The following is an 18109-nucleotide window of genomic DNA, read 5'->3' as shown; positions in this document are numbered from 1 at the left end:
CCCGGGGCGCTCCGGGGCGGGGGCCGCCGCCGAGCAGGGCTCCGCCGCCGGGAAGACCCCGCCGCCCGAGCCCCGCTGCGGCTCCCGCAGTCCCCTGTTCTCCGCCTCCGGGCTGGGCGCGGAGCCGAACCCCATGTCCCCTGGCTGCCCGGAGGCCCCGCGCGGAGGAGGGGGCGCCGCGCCTACCTGCTCCGGTGCGGCGGGGCCGCGGTCGCCTGGCGGGGCCGTGACCTGCGGCGGCGGCAGTGGCGGCGTCGGCGGCAGTCGCGGCGAGGAGGGCGCTTCCTTCAGGAAGGGGTGGGATCTGCCCGCCCGCCGCCTGCCGCGCCGCGGCCCGCCCCCGACTTATTCTGGGGTCCCGCTTCCAGGCCTCCCGGGGAGAGTGACCCCCCCCTCCACACCCCCGCGGGGCCTCCGGCTTCCACCACCCCTCGGGACCCCGCATAGTTACCCGGGGCTGGAGCCGAGCGGGGACGGTGGAACCGCTTCTTTCCAAAGCCTTTGTGAACCCGATTGCCTGGCGCTCGCTCCTCACTCAACAAAAGGAAGGACTGAATCTGGGATCCTCCGCTTGGTGGTTATTTATTCCTGACCTGTTGTAACCTGCTGGTCGGCTCCCTTCTGTCCCCACACCTAGGGTTTTTGCACAGAGCAGCTAAAACTCATTTTCGTGCCCACTGGCTGAATGCAGTTCTCCGCCGCTCAGCGCTCTCCCGCGGTTTTCTTTCATCGTGAAGAGCAAACACAGGGCCAACTTCTGACCCTGGCAATGAGCGGAGGCTCCAAGGCCGCCCTCCCAGCGCCAGGTTGCTCTCTTCCTGCCAGTGTCTCATCTGAGTCTGCTATAAAACTGTATTCATCGGCATCTGAATAGCTTTCCCCACCGCAGACCGCAGCCAATCAGTGGCACCATGTCAGTGACCTCTGGCAGCAGCGTGGATCAAGGCTATTTTTATCTCACGCTCACCGTTAACTTCTCTTCCAGACGCAGCCTTCCGGGGCTCCCACGGCTTTAACCATCTGCCTTAGGCTGACCTCCATTCTTTTAGGCCCTCCCCACCACACCTACCTCTTCTCATCTGCTGCCTCTCAAAGCACACTGTTCAAATTCTCCAATTCAACATTCCAGAACTCTTCCTTCCCCCACGATGCCCCCATAATACACTATTATGTGTGTATTGATATGATTTTACTGCTTTTTCCTGGCTACTAGACTGCGAGCTTCTTGAGGCCAGGTCCCTGGCCTCTTCTGTATACCTTCCCTTCAGGTTAAAACATCTGGTTAAAACAGCAAAAACAAAAACTTTAATCTAGATCCTCTGCTGAATTTTGTGGAGGATAGCCTATGCCCATTCTTTCCGAGGAGAGTGACTACTGCTTTCATCAGATCCTCAGTGATCTGTGACTCCCCAGAGCTAAGAATTGCTTGAGGCCAGTCGGTGAATGAACCTCAGCTCTGAGGTGAGGACCGCCTCCCCCCACTTCCATCCCTTCTCTACCATTCATTTCTCTCTGTGATGACTGAAGGCACCCTCTAGCTACACCTGCTTCCAGTCCATTCTTTTAAAACTTCTGGATTCATACAATTAGTAGTCGTTCTTAACTCTGTCTGCGTACCTGAATCACCAGTGGGAGCTTTAAAAAATACAAATGCCTGTATCTACCTCAGACCCCCTAAGTCAGAACCCGAGGGCAGGGAGTGTTGAGCAGAGAGGAGCCATCCAAACAAGGGTATTTTCACAAAGAGTCACAGGTGATTCTGACATGCCCATGACTAAATCACTGCCTTTCTTGGGAGAAGGGTTCCCTATTTGTAAAATGTCCTTACTTTTCCTTGTCTTCATGTAAGGACTGAGAACCCTTGCACTATGTTAAATTTATTTGAACATTTTCATTTTCACGCAGAGCCAGGCCCACTTGTGCTTAAGAAACAAACTTGAATTTGTGAAGATAGGAGGCTCGGTGCCATTTGTCAGCAGCGCTAAATCATCGTCACCTTCATCTCTAAAACGTCCATCCAAATAAACTCAAAGAGTGGAATAAATTACATTCCTGACAGTGATATTGACAGCTGGAAGATTATGTTAAAATCCCAGCCACGAAGGAGAGTTGGTTGTTATAAACAGATTCCATTAATGTCATGAGACTTCTAGTGAAGCTTCAAGAGAACTGAAGACAAACTAAATATAAGTTTATCCATGCTTTGATTTTTCTTTTATTGGTCTTGGTATCCCATCCGTTAAAATTCATCCACGATGTACTCAGTACAATCTTAGATATATTAAATCATGTATGGATGTAAGAGCAAAATACTATCCTGGAGCTGGTTCTCTTTTTAAAAAATGTATATAAAGATCTATCCTGTATTCTAAAATGATCTGTTGACAATGTTCCAAAATGCTTCAGGCTTTGAGGAAAGGTGCAAGTACAGATCAAACAGGGTTTAAGCCCTGGAAATAGAGGCCAGCCACAAACTTGGTGGGTAGGGTGGTGATCAGTATGCAGGGATAGAATCATTCCACAGGATCACGATGAGGCGCCATGCTTCTGACACCATGGTGATCTACCAAGTCCACTGACTTAACTCACAGCACAGGTATCCCTCCATCTGAGTAGGGGTGGTGGCTTTTCTGATATAAGTGAACTTGTTACTCAACTGAAACCACTATAGAACATTTAGAATCACAAAGAAATTCTATATTCTCATTTTCTTTCTCCCTGCAGCCACTTTAATGTTGTTTAAGATTCAGATCAGTTCCTTTGTTCAGCTGGCAAAGCAGACTTGAGAAGCACAACTCATAAACAACACTCCTGGGATTCTGGGAATCCCTGCTGCTGGTCCAGTTGCAGTGAATCTCGTTGTAATGATAATCTGTGTATAACAAAATCATTCCCAGCCTTATCCAATCATTACCAAGCCTTATCAGTTGAATTATCCAATCCAACTGATGTTCCATCTCTGGTGAGCAGCAAAACCATACAAAGTTCATTGAAGTGGCGTTCGATCTCTACCAACATCTACCTATTAAAGAAAGACTCACAGGGTAATTGTAAACATTTAACAGGTTGTTAAACGGGAGCTATTATTTTATTTCCATTTTGACAGGGGCCCCAGATAATGGTTGCCAACCACTCTCACATTCCAAACAAGTTGTAGGACCACCAAGTAGGGCTTCCAAAGGAGTGTTGCCTGACCTTTCACTTGCTTTGAAGGTATAAAAGGGTTGAAGTGGAGGCTGCCGGAAGTGCTGTGGGTGAAAAAGGGTTTCTATGGAAGGAGTTGTAGGTGTCCTAAGAGACCCCTCCTATGCAGCCCCCAGGGGGAGGGAGAAGGGTGTTCTTCTCTCACCTTGAGTCTGATGAGAGGGACTTCAGGCCGGTCTCTCGGAGAGCTTGAGATGTGTCCCCTGCAGTTTGGGAAATGCCATGGACCAATGTCTGGCTCACGCCTGAGAAATCTAAAGGGCCAGTGTTGGTAAAAGTGGCCTGAACACAGGCGGGTAGGGACTCTAGTAGGGGAAGTAATTTACTTCCACAGAAGACAAGTCTAAGATAGTGAGACAGACAGTGTGGGCTTGACTTTGATCTACCCAAGAGGACTGCTTGGAAGGGCAAAGAGACCTCAGCAGATAGAAGCCAGAGGTATGCCTCCGGATGCCCCGGGGGCGGAAGAATCTAAGGCAACCATCAGAGGCAAAATGAACTTGCCTGGGCCAAGGCATTGGGTGGTGAGAGATTGCCCAGCAGGGTGTTGGTGGCTCCAACAAAGCCATGAGATAGCACCAGTGATAGGAAGTGTCAGCTCCATGGCCACAGGAAGCCATGCCCACCTAGAGCCAGCTTTTTGCCTCCTTAGCTCTCTCTCTTTCCCACTTTAGTCCTGGAGGAGTTAGACAGCCTCCTGTTGTGCAAGGAGGGGAGAAGCCAGGCTGCAGAAATACAGCGAGAGCCTACCATTACGCGCCTTTGCCACTGGAGTGTGGGCTTTTTATTATTACACTAGACCAGATGTATTAATTACTGATATAAGACTATTTTTGACTACCAATAACCAGAGGCCTTTTGTTTTGTTTTGTGTTTCTTTTTGAAATGGAAGTATAGTTGATTCACAATGCTTCAGGTGTACAGTAAGGTTTCAGTTATACATATACATGAATCTTTTTCAGATTCTTTTCCAGTATAGGTCATTACAAGACATTGAATACAGTTTCCTGTGTTATACAGTAATACTATTTTATATATAGTAGTGTGCAGATGTTAATCCCAAACCCCTAATTTATCCCTCCTCCCCCTTTCCCCTTTGGTAACCATAATTTTGTTTTCTATATCTGTGAGTCTATTTCTGTTTTGTAAATAAGTTCATTGTATCATTTTTAGATTCCACATATAAGTGATATGATATGATATTTGTCTTTCTCAGAGGCTTTTTTATTATTTGAGAGTGACCTCAAAAGTCATAGCTCCTACACATTAATTTATTCAAGGGGTGGGAAAACAACTAGCCCCACAGAGCAGGTTTGAACAGGCATGACAGAGGAATATAGAGCTGTTTTCTGATTATACCATGAGTCCCGCCGGGTCAACATATCAGCTATATATTCAAATATAATGCATTCCCTATTATACCTTAAAACCTCTGGGGATGTGTCAAGCTGGCATCTTACCTGAATTACAAATAAGTGAAATGTGTCAAGAAACTCCCTTCATGTGTAATAAATTATAACTTAAGCTTCCCAACAAGAAAGAAGTAAGGATACTGGATTAAAAGATCCAAATGGATCTATATGTTGGTTTAATCTTCGCTGTGGTTTCCTCATCTAGGGGACTGGGATTAGATAAAAGGTCTCTTTTAGTCAGAAAAGTCTAGGTTTTGAAAAGGCTACAGCACATACAGCCTGCCCTAGATCAGGGACCAATGAATTCTTCAGGGTCTGCTCCACTGGACCAGCAGCACTCAGACCAGCATATCTGGTCTTAGAGGACTGCAGTGCTTTGCAGTGATAAGGGAGAAATATTTCTGAAATGCAGAGGGACAAGTAAAGTGGTGCCTTCCTTTGGAGACCAACGTGTGGTTGAGGTTGATACGATTTCTTTGCTGACGGTTTCCATATTATGCGCTTGGCAGTTGCGATCTGGGAAAGCCCGAGCACTGCGCTGTGTTCTCTTGGGTGCCAGGTATTATCATCTCGCTGTCCTCCAGTGAGAAAGCAGGGTCTGAAAGAGGTCTGTGGCTGGTGCCCAGAGGAAGAGCCTCAAATACATACCAGATTCCGTGTTCTGAAATTCACCGTAACCCCATTATCCCCATTTGAACTACGACACTGTCCTTTACTACAAGAGAAAAAAGCCAAAAGAGTGTGAACAATTTTTATTTCAATTAACCCCCTCTCTTTGGACCTTTTGCCAATATGCACTGTTTTTTATGAAAGGCATCCATTCTTTATTTGATAAAAAAAAACAGAAAGAAAAATCCCTCCTAAATCAGAGAGCTAAAGATTAATCATTTTATGGTATGATATTCTTTTTGTCACGGGTGACTGTTTTTGAGGAATTTAGATCATTTGTATTCAGTCTTTTAAAGTTCTTCTTAGGAGATGTTGCTTCAGCCCTAGAGTTTTTGTGGTCCCACTCTGCTGTCTGCCCCAGCCTCTACCCTGAGACTTCGCCTTGACTAGCAACTAAAGACCTAACACGGACGGAGAAGGCCTCCATAGCGGTGTCTGGACCGTTGGTGCCCACCAAGCCCTGGTTGTTAAATATTTTATATTTCACCTCTGGAAGGAGGCTCAACTTCTCTCCACCAAAAAATATCTTTTTATCCTCTGTAATTCTCCCCGCCCCCTTCAAAGGTGAAGTTTCTCACTTTATTTCCAAGCCTAACTCTACTAGTTGTTATTCTTTATTCTGTCCACTCCCAAGACTCTCTTTTGAGTGTGTGTGTCTGTGTGTGTGTGTGTGTGTGTGTGTTAGTTGGGTATCTAGGCTAACTTTTTTTTTTAACATCTTCATTGGAGTATAATTGCTTCACAATGGTGTGTTAGTTTCTGCTTTAAAACAAAGTGAATCAGCTATACGAATACATATATCCCCATATCTCCTCCCTCTTGGGTCTCTCTCCCATGCTCCCTATCCCACCCCTCTAGGTGGTCACAAAGCACTGAGCTGATCCCCTGTGCTATGCAGCTGCTTCCCACTAGCTATCTATTTTATATCTGGTAGTATATATAAGTCCATGCCACTCTCTCACATCCTCCCAGCTTACCTTGCCCCCTCCCCGTATCCTCAAGTCCATTCTCTATGTCTGCGTCTTTATTCCCGTCCTGCCCCTAGGTTCTTCATAACGATTTTGTTTTAAGATTCCATGTATATGTGTTAGCATATAGTATTTCTTTTTTTCTTTTTGACTTACTTCACTCTGTATGACAGACTCTAGGTCCATCCACCTCACTACAAATAACTCAATTTCATATCTTTTTATGGCTGAGTAATATTCCATTGTATATATGTGCCACATCTTCTTTATCCATTCATCTGTCGATGGACACTTAGGTTGCTTCCATGTCCTGGCTATTGTAAATAGAGCTGCAATGAACATTGTGGTACGTGACTCTTTTTGAATTATGGTTTTCTCAGGGTATATGTCCAGTAGTGGGACTGCTGGGTGGTATGGTAGTTCTATTTTTAGTTTTTTAAGGAACCTCCATACTCCATACTGTTCTCCATAGTGGCTGTATCAATTTACATTCCCACCAACAGTGCAGGAGGGTTCCCTTTTCTCCACACCCTCTCCAGCATTTATTGTTTCTAGATTTTTTGATGATGGCCATTCTGACTGGTGTGAGGTGATACCTCATTGTAGTTTTGATTTGCATTTCTCTAATGATTAGTGATGTTGAGCATTCTTTCATGTGTTTGTGGCTATCTGTATATCTTCTTTGGAAAATGTCTGTTTAGGTCTTCTGCCCATTTTTAGATTGGGTTGTTTGTTTTTCTAATATTGAGCTGCATGAGCTGCTTGTGTACTTTGGAGATTAATCCTTTGTCAGTTGCTTCATTTGCAAATATTTTCACCCATTCTGAGGGCTGTCTTTTCATCTTGTTTATGGTTTCCTTTGCTGTGTAAAAGCTTTTAACTTTCATTAGGTCCCATTTGTTTATTTCTGTTTTTATTTCCATTTCTCTAGGAGGTAGGTCAAAAAGGATCTTGCTGTGATTTATGCCATAAAGTGTTCTGCTTATGTTTTCCTCTAAGAGTTTTGTATGTCTGGCCTTACATTTAGGTCTTTAATCCATTTTGAGTTTATTTTTGGGTATGGTGTTAGGGAGTGTTCTAATTTCATTCTTTTACATGTAGCTGTCCAGTTTTCCCAGCATCACTCATTGAAGAGGCTGTCTTTTCTCCATTGTATATTCCTGCCTCCTTTATCAAAAATTAGGTGACCATATGTGCGTGGGTTTATCTCTGGGCTTTCTATCCTGTTCCATTGATCTATATTTCTGTTTTTGTGCTAGTACCATACTGTCTTGATTACTGTAGCTTTGTGGTATAGTCTGAAGTCAGGCAGTCTTATTCCTTCAGCACTATTTTTCTTTCTCATGATTGCTTTGGCTATTCGGGGTCTTTTGTGATTCCATACAAAATTGTGAAATTTTTTGTTCTAGTTCTGTGAAAAATGTCATTGGTAGTTTGACAGGAATTGCATTGAATCTGTAGATTGCTTTGGGTAGTAGAGTCATTTTCACAATGTTGATTCTTCCAATCCAAGAACATGGTATATCTCTCCATCTGTTTGTATCATCTTCAATTTCTTTCATCAGTGTCTTATAGTTTTCTGCATACAGGTCGTCTGTCTCCTTGGGTAGGTGTATTCCTAGGTATTTTATTCTTTTTGTTGCAAGGGAAAATGGGAGTGTTTCATTAATTTCTCTTTCAGATTTTTCATCATTAGTGTATAGGAATGCAAGAGATTTCTGTGCATTAATTTTTTATCCTGCAACTCTACCAAATTCATTGATTAGCTCTAGTAGTTTTCTGGTGGCATCTTTAGGATTCTCTATGTATAGTATCATGTCGTCTGCAAACAGTGACAGTTTTACTACTTCTTTTCCAATTTGGATTCCCTCTATTTCTTTTTCTTCTCTGATTGCTGTGGTGAAAACTTACAAAACTGTGTTGAATAATAGTGGTGAGAGTGGACAACCTTGTCTTTTTCCTGATCTTAGAGGAAATGATTTCAGTTTTTCACCATTGAGAATGATGTTGGCTGTGGGTTTGTCATATATGGCCTTTATTATGTTGAGGTAAGTTCCCTCTGTGCCTACTTTCTGGAGGGTTTTTATCATAAATGGGTGTTGAATTTTGTCAAAAGCTTTTTTTGCATGTATTGAGATGATCATATGGTTTTTCTCCTTCAGTTTGTTAATATGGTTTATCACATTGATTGATTTGCATATATTGAAGAATCCTTGCATTCCTGAGATAAACCCCACTTGATCATGGTGTATGATCCTTTTAATGTGCTGTTGGATTCTGTTTGCTAGTATTTTGTTCAGGATTTTTGCATCTATGTTCATCAGTGATATTGGCCTGTTGTTTTCTTTCTTTGTGACATCTTTGTCTTGTTTTGGTATCAGGGTGATGGTGGCCTCATAGAATGAGTTTGGGAGTGTTCCTCCCTCTGCTATATTTTGGAAGAGTTTGAGAAGGATAGGTGTTAGCTCTTCTCTAAATGTTTGATAGAATTCGCCTGTGAAGCCATCTGGTCCTGGCCTTTTGTTTGTTGGAAGACTTTTTTTTTGTTTGTTTGTTTGGTTTTTTTTGTTTGTTTGTTTTTTTGTTTTGTGGTACGTGGGCCTCTCACTGTTGTGGCCTCTCCCGTTGCGGAGCACAGGCTCCAGACGCTCAGGCTCAGCGGCCGTGGCTCATGGGCCCAGCTACTCTGCGGCATGTGGGATCTTCCTGGACCGGGGCCCGAACCCGCGTCCCCTGCATCGGCAGGCGGACTCTCAACCACTGCGCCACCAGGGAAGCCCTGGAAGACTTTTAATCACAGTCTCAATTTCAGTGCTTGTGATTGGTCTGTTTATATTTTCTATTTCTTCTTGGTTCAGTCTCAGAAGGTTCTGCTTTACTAAGAATTTGTCTATTTCTTCCAGGTTGTCCATTTAATTGGCATACAAGGATCTCATGATCCTTTGTATTTCTGCAGTGTCAGTTGTTACTTCTCCTTTTTCATTTCTGATTCTATTGATTTGAGTCTTCTCCCTTTTTTCTTGATGAGTCTGGCTAATGGTTTATCAATTTTGTTTATCTTCTCAAAGAACCAGCTTTTGGTTTTATTGATCTTTGTTATTGTTTCCTTCATTTCTTTTTCATTTATTTCTGATCTGATCTTTATGATTTCCTTCCTTCTGCTAACTTTGGGGTTTTTTTGTTCTTCTTTCTCTAATTGCTTTAAGTGTAAGTTTAGGTTGTTTATTTGAGATGTTTCTTGCTTCTTGAGGTAGGATTGCATTGCTATAAACTTCCCTCTTAGAATTGCTTTTGCTGCATCCCATAGGTTTTGGGTCATCATGTTTTCATTGTCATTTGTTTCTAGGTATTTTTTGATTTCCTCTTTGATTTCCTCAGTGCTCTCTTAGTTATTAAGTAGTGTGTTGTTTAGCCTCCATGTGCTTGTAATTTTTACAGATCTTTTCCTGTAATTGATATCTAGTCTTATAGTGTTGTGGTCAGAAAAGATACTTGATATGATTTCAATTTCCTTAAATTTACCAAGGCTTGATTTGTGACCCAAGATATGATCTATCTTGGAGAATGTTCCATGAGCACTTGAGAAGAAAGTTTATTCTGTAGTTTTTGGATGTAATGTCCTGGAAGTATCAATTAAGTCCATCTTGTTTAATGTATCATTTAAAGCTTGTGTTTCCTTATTTATTTTCTTTTTGGATGATCTGTTCATATGTGAAAGCGGGGTGTTAAAGTCTCCTATTATGATTGTGTTACTGTCGATTTCCCCTTTTATGGCTGTTAGCATCTGCCTTATGTATTGAGATGCTCCTATGTTGGGTGCATAAATATTTACAATTGTTATATCTTCTTCTTGGAATGATCCCTTGATCATTATGTAGTGTCCTTCCTTGTCTCTTGTAATATTCTTTATTTTAAAGTCTATTTTGCTTGATATATGAGTATTGCTACTCCAGCTTTCTTTTGATTTCCCTTTGCATGGAATATCTTTTTTCATCCCCTCACTTTCAGTCTGTATGTGTCCCTAGGTGTGAAGTGGGTCTCTTGTAGACAGCATGTATATGGGTCTTGTTTTTGTATCCATTCAGCCAGTCTATGTCTTTTGGTTGGAGTGTTTAATCCATTTACATTTAAGGTATCCCAAGACTCTCTTAAGGGTATCTAATCCCTCCCTCTCAAGTGGCTCTTCCCCTTCACCTATAAATGTGAGCATATTTCCTCCATTCTAAAAATACCTTCCTGATGTGTGAGTCTTCCAACTTTGTTCTTTTTCAAGATTTAAAAAAACTTTCTCAGTCCTTCTATTTTCATAAGAATTTTTGAATCAGTTTGTCAATTTCTGCAAAGAATACAGCTTCTATTTTATCTTTTAAAAAGCTATCTATTTATTTATTTGGCTGCGCCATGTCTTAGCTGTGGCCCACGGGGTCTTCATTGCCGTGTGCAGGATCTTTTAGTTGTGGCATGTGGGAACACTAGTTGCAGCATGTGGGATCTATTTTCCTGACCAGGGATTGAACCCGGGCCCTCTGCATTGGGAGTGCAGAGTCTTAGCCACTGGACCAGCAGGAAAGTCCCCCAACTGCTATTTTTATAGAGACTGCATTTAACTGTAGATCAGCTGAGGGGATATTGCCATCTTAACAATATTTGGTTTTCCAATCCATTAACATGGGATATCATTCCATTTATCTAAAACTTAAAATTTCTTTCACCAATGTTTTGCAGCTTTCAGAGTATAAGTTATGCATTTTTTGGTTAAATTTATTTAATTATGTTGAACATCATTAGCCATCGGGAAAATGCAAATCAAAACCCCAGTGAAATACCACTACACACCCACTAGAATGGCTAAAATTTTTAAAAAGACAATCACAAGTATTTTACTTTTTGATGCTATCATAAATGAACTGTTTTCCTAGTTTTATTTTCCCCTGCCCTTTCATACTTTCTCTTCCCAAACCACATGTTTCTATGAGCCAGGGCTGATCTAGCAAATCCCGCCACTGTCCCAGAAATGTGAAGGAAAACCACACTCCTTCTGTGTGTCCCCTCTAGTCTCAGTGCTCTGCCACAGCACTGCTTCACTTCTGATACCAGACGTGTGGGCTTTCCACACATCAAACAGTCCTCTGACACCAGATGGGTATCTTATTAACTCGATTCTGATAGGTAGATATACCTGGAGATAGTGTTAGATCTCGCATGTTAAGGGTTTAGTCCCACAAGAAAGTCCCCTCCCCACTTCAGATGCCCACTTCAAGTCCTGGTTATTACCTGTGCTTCTGACCAATAAATTATAGATTGGAGATTCCAAAGACCCCCTCTTCAGTTTCAGTTACTTTGCTAGAGCTGCTCATAGAACTCAGGAAAAGAGATTACTTACTGGATTATTGGTTATCATAAATGGATATAATTCAAGAACAGCCATGTGGAAAAGATGCATAGAGCAAGGTGTGTGGGAAGGAGAATGGAGCTTCTAAACCCTGTTCTTTAGGCTTTGTTATATAGGCACAATTGATTAAATCATTGGCCATTGGTGACTGAATCAATTTTCTTCTTCTAATTTTCTTCCAATGCCTTTATTGTTTTGTTTTTTATTTTTGGTTTTCCGATACATTTGGAATTTCTTATTTATGTTGCAAGGACCAGGGATCTAACTTGATCTCCTTCCAGTTTGATTGATAATTATGCCAATACTTTTCATTAACTAAACCACCATAAAAATGCCACATTTGTAATGGACTAATTTTAAAATCAACTTGGGTTTATTTGGGGGTTCTTTGTGCCAATATCATTCTATTTTTCATCATTTTAATAAAGTAAGGCAAATTCTCCCTTGCCATTCTTGTTTTTCATAAATTCCTTCCTTATTCTTAGGCATTTATTCTGTCATATTGTGGTGAACATTGTTGGTTGCCTTCTCAGCTTTCCAAACATCACTTTCCTACTGGGAAGTAGTCATGCATTTTGGATGGATTGATCCACTCTTGGCCATGGGGGTGGCCTCAGTTGGCCTAAGCCATCAGTTTAATCCTATTTATCTGGCTCCAGCTCATGAATTTGTTCGTGAGGGAATGAGACCTAAACTGGTCTAATCAGAGTGAAACTTTGGACTTTTCATTAAAGGTTAGGAGAAATGGCAACTAGTCCTGGTGGCAGCAGTCTTGCAACCATGAGAGAAACAAGTCTGAGGATGATACCAACACATGCGGGAGGACAAAGCTAAGATAATCACAGAGAAATGAAACCGGGGTCTTGATGAAATTGTGTCTGTAGTCTATCCTACATCTGGAATTGTCAGTTGTACAAACCACTGAATTCCTTTTTTTAACTTTGTTAGAGTCAGGTTTTCTGTTACTCTCAATGGAAAGCCCCCTAACTGATACACATATGGACTTTACAAGAATTTTCTTTTTGAAAACTAATATGATGATCTTTCATTGTCCCCTAACCCTTCAATCTCCCCATTGGATACAAAACTAGATTCCAGCTCTTTAGCATGGGCCTTAAGCCTCGCTATGATCTGATTCTATCCTACTTCCCAGGCTTCTTTCCCATTACAGTTGTCCCTCTCCTCAAGCCCACCACCTAAATCTCCCTCAGATTCATCACCCAATCCCCATCACTCTATTGGCACTCATGTAGGTTCAGCCCCATATTAAAGGTGTACCCACATTTTGACATACAGTCCCCAAACACGTATTGAATGCCAAGTCCTATGGGAATGGCCTGTGCGAGGTGCTGGGGACACAGGCATGAGTGAGACATGAATACTGCTCTGTAGTGGGGGAGTCCGACTCATAAGCAGATGGCTTTGATATGACGTGATAAAGGCTTTCATAGACACCTGTATGACACCCCGTGTATAGTGGTGATGAATAAGTATTTGTTAAACAAAATGGGATTTGAGGCCATGTTAACTAATACAAACATGGATTCTAGATCCTTAAAGTTAGATGTATGCCAAGATAAACCACTGCGAAGAAAAGCGAAATAAACATTGGAAATAAATAGCACCTTTTAACAAAGTATGGTCATTTACAGCTCTTTTCTTGTGATGTTTTTGTCTGGTTTTGGTATCAGGGTAATCTGGTCTCAAAAAAGGAGAATTGAGCTAAGTTGTTTGTTTGTTTGTTTGTTTGCGGTAAGCGGCCTCTGTTGTGGCCTCTCCCGTTGCGGAGCACAGGCTCTGGACGCGCAGGCTCAGCGGCCATGTCTCACGGGCCCAGCCGCTCCGAGGCATGTGGGATCTTCCCGGACTGGGGCACGAACCCATGTCCCCTGCATCGGTAGGCGGACTCCCAACCACTGCGCCACCAGGGAAGCCCAAGCTAAGTTTTTTTTTTAACAGCTTTATAATATTCCACAATTTGCCAGCACACCTCCATCTCTCCCTTTTGGGACTGCTGCTGAAGGCCCCAGGCTGCTGAAGATTGAAATGGGATGAGTAGAACCAATTGGTACTAAGAAGAAAGTGAGCCCCAGACACATACACTCGGGTAGAGTGTGGGCCAGTGAAAGGGGGGCCTCTGCTTTGTTCACCTTAGTAACGTCAGTCACCTTAGATACCCCATTATCTAAGGCACTCAGTTATTGCTTACCAAATTGCAAAAGCACTCATATCTTCCCCCTCAAAAAGCTGGACCTGCCTCTTGCTAACCAAGTCCTATTTTATCTCCAGGCTATTTGTTTCCTTTTCCAACATCTTTTCTTATCCTCTTCTCCTTAAAGGCTGTGTCTATCTTCATTTGAACCACAGTGACCTGTGAAAGAAGATGGACGGGGCCAGTCAGCACAGGGTCTGATCCATCCTGGATTCCAAACTCACCTGGGGCCCATCTCCTAGGACAAAGTTACTAACACACCTGAGCTGTTCGTTTCTGGAGAACGGGTCCCTGAGAACCAGGCCGTGCTGTCTCAGGCCACAGCTGCCACTGTGTGAGTCTGTCAAGTTTTTATATGCAGCTCAACCCTGCAAATACACACTTAATTATCTCCCTCACCTTTTGCTCCTTCAAATGCACTAATTGAAAGGTAGGTATCCAATGTGACAATCTGGCAATCTTGGCCCCTGGCCTCTGCAAATCCTGTCTCCACAGTGCCAGCCCTCCAATCTCCCCTCATGCACCCCTTTCGAACCCAAAGAGCTCAGAGCCTTAGAGAGGCAGGCTGGCCCAATCCTTGCCCTCGGAGTGCTGGCTCAACTTGCCCTTGGCTGCCCTTTGTTAACGGTTTCTGTCACTATAGATACAGTATTTGAAAGCAACGGAACTATCCTTGTTTTAAAGTCTCCTACAAATGCTTCCACTCGGCTTTCCCCCTAATTGTGAGTCAGTGAGACGTTTAAGTTCAGGACTCCACGAGCACAACGTAGCAAGAGGCCATTTTGCATTATAAACAAGCATGATAGGCTTTCACGTACTGGGTGAGAAGGAGGTCCCTGCTGGGGTCAAGCCAATTCAATTAAACTCCACCCAACAACCTCCTGTCAGAGAACTGAGTTAGTCCAAGATGATTCTCAGGCCATCGACTGTTTGTGTCACCTTGGGCCAGCCAAATTCTCTGGGTCTCAGCTGTAAAATTAAAGTCTTGTAGACTGTGATTTTATTTTATTTATTTATTTTTCATTTAAAAAATTTTTATTGAAGTATAGTTGATTTACTATGTTGTGTGAATTTCTGCTGTACAGCAAAGTGACTCAGTTATAGATGTATATATTCTTTTCCACTATGGTTTATCACAGGATATTGAATATAGATAGTTCCCTGTGCTATACAGTAGGACCTTGTTGTTTATCCATCCTATATATACTAATTTGCATCTGCTAATCCCAAACTCCCAATCCTTCCCTCCCCAACCCTCCTTCCCCTTCAGCAACCACAAGTCTGTTCTCTATTAGACTATGATTTTATAGATGTAGTGTCACGCATTCGGTATGGAGCAGAGGCAAGTCACTGTGGGATACCCTGTCCTTTCCCACTAACAGGTTTACACAGATGAAACTTGATTGGAAATAACATCAAGAGCAGCTTTGGGTGGTTAATGAAATCTTCTAATACTAAAAGGGGAGGGAGAATCATGGTTGCCAGATAACCATCGATTGTCCTTTTTGGCAGAGGGGTGGGGCCGGCTTGGGTCTTTTTTTAGTTGCAGTTGGTGGGGCCATCCTGTGGCCTTCTTTCTGACCATTGCATCCTGTGGAGCTCCACCCAACCATCCTCATGGGAGTGTAGAGACACTCCTGCCTCCTTCCCAGTCCTAACACTTTCAGACTAGAGCAATGGAACCAATTTCTTGTTCTGTAAGGGCAGGTCTACCCATATTCCTATTGTACATATATGTATGTGTCTCCTTACTATTTGAAAATATTAATTAATGCAACCTTCCCCATCTTATGGAATTCTTCCCCATTTGCCCCTGAGAGCCTGCCCCTGCCCTAGGTAGATAGAGTCACCCGCTTCACAAACAGAAAACCAAGATTGCAAATACTCAATTATTAAATCTACCTGTGAAACAGAGAGATTCAGGTGACCATTTGTACAGCAAGTTTCCCACCACTACTGTGGGCCTGGAGGACAGGAGGAGGGGGTAAGGACAATGAGGAAGAATTTAAGTCTGAGAAATATCAAGCTTCTTCCAGAAGAAGCCTCACTTCTCACCTGCCCCAGTGGCCTCCAAGTCAGTGTCCAGTTGTCTTCCCTGAGGTCCACTAGTTGCCAGTGATCGGCACACGCCTGTCCATCCTTCAGCCAGTGATGCTTGCCTCTCCTCTGACCTCTTCATGTGGGCAACTACCTGTTCAACAGTCCTGGACCCTTCTTGGCCACCCAGAAGCACTACCGAGAGGTGAAGGTGTGGTCTCTAGATACATCAAGGTGTGGCGGTGGAATGAGAGGGCAGCCAGTGCCCCCTGACCAAGGTGAGAAGACATGGAACAGTTTCCACTGAGCCAGCATGATGGCGGAACACATGGTCCTTATTACACACACACACACACACACACACACACACACACACACACACACACAAATGGTTCCCTGGATTCCTCTCCATTTTCTTTGCCACCATCCTCATTCAATCTATCGTTGTTTACAACTGGTCTCCCAGAGTCTATTCCTGTCACCCTTCAATCCACAAAGCAGCCAGAGTGATTAAAAACAAACACATTATCACAGACTTAGAAAACAAACTTGTGGTTACCAAAGTGGAAAGGATGGGGGAAGGGGTAAATTAGGAATTTGGGATACACACTACCATATATAAAATAGATAACCAACAAGGACCTACTGTATAGCACAAGGAACTATATTCAATATCTTTTTATAGCCTATAATAGAAAAGAATCTGAAAAAGAATATATATAACAGCTATATATATATATATGTATATATAAAAGTGAATCACTTTGTTGTACACCTGAAACATTGTAAATCAACTATACTTCCGTAAAAAGAAGTCTATAAAAGACAAACACATTATACAGGCCATTTCTGTCTTTGGTGGCTTCTCACTTCACTAAGACTAAAGCCCAAGCACCTTCCCACTGCCTACAAGGCACTATGTGGTGTGGGGCCTGACTTTCTCTTCAGCCTCACCCAGGTCCCATCCCCCTCACTCACCCTGTTCCAGCGATATTGGCTTTGTGGACAGTCTAGAACAAGCCAAACTCTTTCCTTCCCCAGGACCTTTGCACTAACTGTTCTCACTAGCTGGAAAGTTCTTGCCTTGGTTGTTCCTATGACTACTCCACTGGTCAGATCTCAGCTTAATTGTTCCTTCCCGCCTTAAGACAATTGCTCCTTCTATTCTCTATCTCCTCACCCTGTTTATTTCCTTCATAGTACTTATCACAATCTAAATTTTTATGTATTTGTTGACTTATTTATTATAGGTTTCTTCCCTCAGAATACAAGCTCGGCAAGGTCAAGAGGCACTCTATCTTGTTCATAGTTTTATCCAAGTGTCTAGCTCACTGCCTGGCACATATCAAATAGTCAATAAATATTTGTTGAATAAAAGATGTACCAAAATAACACATTTACACGCATTCTCACACATACATAATACCACTTATGCAGTGCTTACTATGTGTCAGGTATTGTTCTAAGCACGTTCCATGTGTTAACTCATTTAGTTCTCACATAACTCCGGATAGGTGTTATTATTATCTCCAGTTTACAATGAAGGCAACAAAGTCACAGAGTGGTTGACTAACTCCCCTAAGTTCACCCAGTGAGCTACATGAGGCTGGGATTGAACCTTAGCAGTCTTTCTTCAGAGTCTGTGTTCTTAACTTTTATGCTCTAAAAACTCTGAGCAAAGAATAACGTATTTAACACATTTTGAGTTTCCTGGTGTGGGAGACACTCTGAGCTACCCACTCAATAGCCATCTCAACACCCTGCACCCCCGATTCTTGCCAATAGAACCTCCCTTTTGTTCAGCGAGGCAATGTGGCCAGCGCCAGCACTAAGCCAGTCTTGGTAACGCCGCTCCCGTTTGCTATTTACTCATAGTCTCAGCCTTTTTTTGCATATGGGGGTGGCACGTGACCTGGTTCTGCCCAATGAGAGACCAGAAGAAGTCGATAGGGGGACGTCCTCTTGTAAAGGAGACAGGCGGGAGCTGAGAACTCAAGGACACCATTTCTCTTCTTGCTGTGTATGTAGACCTGATCCTGGAGCTGCAACAGCCGTCACAGGACTGTGACAGGACTAGCGTGAAGAATCAGAGACCAACATGTTCTGATAGTATGTTAGTACTAGACTAACATAGGATAGTAGACTTAACTAACTAGGATAGTAGACTTAAAACACAGTAAGAACATGAGTCTGATGGCATTGTGAAACTGCTGAA

At 42.9% G+C, this 18109-nt stretch overlaps 1 protein-coding gene and 1 non-coding gene across 2 annotated transcripts in view; both read right to left on the bottom strand.

Annotated features, from left to right (window-relative positions):
- TMEM150C (transmembrane protein 150C) overlaps window positions 1-649 on the bottom strand; it is a 71877-nt gene extending 71228 nt beyond the window's left edge. Inside the window, exon 1 of the mRNA XM_007447546.1 lies at window positions 452-649. The gene's annotated coding sequence lies outside the window, so the exon portion shown is untranslated. The remainder of the gene's footprint in view (window positions 1-451) is intronic.
- Window positions 650-10749: 10100 nt separating this feature from the next.
- TRNAG-CCC (transfer RNA glycine (anticodon CCC)) lies at window positions 10750-10822 on the bottom strand. The gene has a single exon. It is a non-coding gene; the product is annotated as a tRNA-Gly (tRNA).
- Window positions 10823-18109: the final 7287 nt, after the last annotated feature.

The sequence above is a fragment of the Lipotes vexillifer genome, unplaced genomic scaffold, assembly GCF_000442215.2.
Source record: "Lipotes vexillifer unplaced genomic scaffold, Lipotes_vexillifer_v1.1 scaffold272, whole genome shotgun sequence".
In the NCBI taxonomy this organism is placed as follows: Eukaryota; Metazoa; Chordata; class Mammalia; order Artiodactyla; family Lipotidae; genus Lipotes; species Lipotes vexillifer.
The sequence above is the reverse complement of the archived record's forward strand: the minus strand, read 5'-3'. Positions and strand labels throughout refer to the sequence as shown.